The 3,336-nt window shown below is 60.8% G+C and overlaps 1 long non-coding RNA gene across 1 annotated transcript; it reads left to right on the top strand.

Annotated features, from left to right (window-relative positions):
- The first annotated feature begins 85 nt into the window (after positions 1–85).
- Positions 86–1,936, top strand: LOC131424483 (uncharacterized). Its single transcript, XR_009227589.1, has 2 exons — positions 86–1,272; positions 1,707–1,936. It is a non-coding gene; the product is annotated as an uncharacterized LOC131424483 (long non-coding RNA).
- The last annotated feature ends 1,400 nt before the right edge of the window (positions 1,937–3,336 follow it).

The raw sequence follows: 3,336 nt of genomic DNA, 5'->3' as shown, positions 1-3,336 counted from the left end.
CCCGACGGAGGAAAGGGAGGCGCCGCCCCGCCCGCCAGCGGCCACGTGGGGGGCGGGCTGGGGTGGGGTCGCCGGGGAGGCCCCGCCCGCTGCGACCGAGGAGGGAGCTTGCAGGGGTCTCCCCGCGCGCCCAAGAGAACGCCCTAGTGGGGCCCCTTTTCCACCCTGGCAGCCTAGCCTGGGTGGGCGCAGACCGGGGTAGGAGACCGCGGGAATTCGTCCCTCCTGTCGGAGCTCACTGTCAGCTGCCTGCCCCTTCCCCCGCGACCCCCCCGCCCTCCTAGGATCCTCAAGGTCCACTCCCACGGATAGCCCTAACTCTGGCGAGCCCACCCCACGGAGGCAGAGGGACGGGATTCCTTGGCGCTCTCCCTCTGGGTAAAGGAGAGCCTTGTCAAACCTGCGTCCAGAGGTAGCTCCCCTCTGGGAATGGACAGCATACCCCCCCCCCCCCCAGTTCTGTGAGAACCTCCTCGGGTACTCCAGGTGACCTCAGACTGGGCTGTGACTCTGCTGAGCCTCAGTTTTCCCAGCTGTAAAGTGGTACCTCCACAGTAGCATGAGGGTGGATGGGGACCGTGGTTGAGGGTTACCCCTCACCTGGCCTTGACTCTCCACTGTGAACCGACTGCGAAGCCCAGGGGCAGAGAAGGCTCTTCAGACTTGGGTCCAGCTGGCTTCCCAACCTTGCAGCCAATGGCATGCCCTCTGGGTGCTCCCCATACTCCCCCATCCTTCCTGGTCTCTGAATGTCTACTCCTGGAGCAGATTCACTCCCTGTCCCAGCAGCCTCAGCCCTGAAAATCTCCCTGGCTCAGCCCCAGTACAGAAGCAGCCTGTCTGCCGGCCACTGCCCAAGGAGAGCCCTGAGTGCCCCGTGAGCCCAGGGGAGCCACCAGGGCCAGCACTGACTGGCTCATCTCTGTGCAGGGACTCAGCCATTCTTGGAATGCATGAGTCCTTGCGGAGGCCTTAGCTTCTGCCCACCAACCCCCAGCTAGGGTTCTGGCCTCCATGTCTCCTGGGCCCCAGCAGTGTCCCGGTGTGGTCCCACCTGGGGGCAGGGAGGCTAGGACCTGGGCGGTGGCCTGGCCTTGGACCAGCGGGGGGAGGGGCAGGCTAGTTGACTCATGTCCAGTGCTGGCGCCAGGCTGCAGTGCTCTGTCAGTGGGTGTGTTTGTTGACCCGGAGGAGGAATGTGGCCTTTAGCCACAGTCCAGGCGCAGGAGAGAAACTGGCCACCTTTCCAGGATCTTCTGTAGCGCGCTCAATGTGAGGACCCTACCCTGGTGGGGAAGGATTGGGCCCACTTCCCCAGGGCAGCTCTGCCAAGGGCTTGCTTCCCTGATCCTGCCTGCGGGTGGCTAGGCCCAGGGACCCAGGGTTGGGCCAGGCCCCCCTAGGCCAGAGCAGGGTGAAGAAGGCAGGGTGAGTTGGGGTCAACAGGGGAGACTGAGGAAGTTCCTAGGGTTGGCTGAGCAGGAAGTCCCTGAGTGGTATCTGTATATTGTGAGTAGTGGGCAGCTGGGGTCAGGGGTCAGAGACCTTGGCAGAGTGTGGGTAAGGACTGTGGAACCAGAAGATCCTTTTTCTTGGACTTTGGGCCTGGACTGACATGTCCAGGGCTGTGGAGTCAGCTTCTGGGGCTCTACCTACCTTGATCACTGATTTTCTGAGACATTCAAGGGCCTTCCCATTTCTTCCAGGGGCTCAACTGTAACCTCTGCACCTTGGGTACCTCCCAGCCCCATCCTGAGCTGCTCCCTATCCCTGAGGTTGACACGAGGACCAGTATGGACTCAGAAGTTTTACCCGGGTGAGGTAGTGCACGCCTATAATCCCAGCTACTTGGGAGGCTGAGGCAGGAGGATTCCAAGTTTGAGGCCTGTGTACCCTAACAAGACCCTGTATGGAAATAAAAACAATTCAAAAAAGGGCTGGGGCTATAACTTGGTGTCAGAGCACGCTGGGTCCAATCCCCAGGAAAGAGAGAGAGAGGGAGAGAGAGAGAGAGAGAGAGGGGAGGAGGAGGGAGGGAGACATTTGCTCCTGCAGCCACTGCCCAGCATATTGGGCTCCACCTGACTTCAGGAAGTTCCTTCTGAAAGCCATGTCTATGAGCAGCTCCCCCACCTGGGGCCTGGGGCCGTCCTCAGAGCTGGAAGTATACACATGCCTGCCCACAGCTCTGGACATCAGATCCCAAAGATGTGCAGGTAGACACAGCCCCACACCCAGGAGCTGCCCATACCCCAGCAAGGCCACATGCCTGCCCACGCAGAGGACATGGGGTGGTCCTGCCACTGCGCCTGCAGGCAGCTTCCCCCGCCTCTTACTGGGAAGCAGAATCTGAGACAGGGACGAGGGGGAGAGGCCCGAGGGCTGCAGATTGAGCCACCAGAAAGAGGCAGGCAGGTGTGGGCACTCCCCGAGAGGAACCTTCCTCCCGAGTGCCACCTGTGTAAAGCTGGAAGACCCGAGTGCTGCAGGTGGCTGTCCACAGGCCAGAGCGCCACCGGGACCACTCGGACCCCAGCAACAGCCTGGCGGGGGTTTCGCTTCCTTTGTCAGCTTGGCTCCCTGATGCTTTCCTCAGTCTCCCTTTTCAAATCTCTCATTCTGCCTGGCGCCGGTGCCCTGAGATGACCTCTGGTTTGGTACACAGCGAGGTCACTAAAAACACCTCCACCCACCCCTCATCACCCAAGCCCACCTCCCCATCTACTTGTCCCCCATCCACCCACGGCACCTTGGTGGCCTGCTGGCATGGACAGGACCAGAGAGGTGACTGCAGGCTCTGCCTGGGCTTCCCTGCACATATACACAGGCATGTGTATACTTCCCCTCTGCACCCCACCTCCCTCTGCACCCCACCTCCCTCTGCACCCCACCTCCCTCTGCGTCCTGCCCAGGGGCTCAGCAGCCAAGGCAGCTTCTCAGTACCTCCCCCTTTCTCCTGTACTCCATTGACCCACAGAGCAGCTGAGTGTCCGGCTGCAGGAGGCTGATCTCAGGTGGACCTTGCTCAGGGTCATCCATGGTCTGGGGAAGGGGAGGCAGAAGCTGGACCACGCAGCTGCTCTTAGAAGGAACAGTCAGTCCCTTAGCTGTCAGTCAAGGCTCGGCTCAGTCAGGAGCCTCTGTACTCCTCGTTTGAATGTCACCCACACAGAGAGCAGCATCTCATACCTGCAAGTTCTGTATTTGTGAATTTGCCTACCTAGTTTATCTGTAACCCTAAGATCAAGTACCTGAGTTTTGCCATCATCTGTGGAGGCTAGAGCCCCCGCTGCGCAGGTGCTCCTGGGGCCCAGCCAGGCCACTCTCTGCTCTGCC

Source organism: Marmota monax, unplaced genomic scaffold, assembly GCF_021218885.2.
Source record: "Marmota monax isolate L192 unplaced genomic scaffold, Marmota_monax_Labrador192_F-V1.1 WCK01_AAM20220418_F8-fsc00190, whole genome shotgun sequence".
NCBI classification, from domain to species: Eukaryota; Metazoa; Chordata; class Mammalia; order Rodentia; family Sciuridae; genus Marmota; species Marmota monax.
This window is presented reverse-complemented; position numbering and strand designations above follow the sequence as displayed.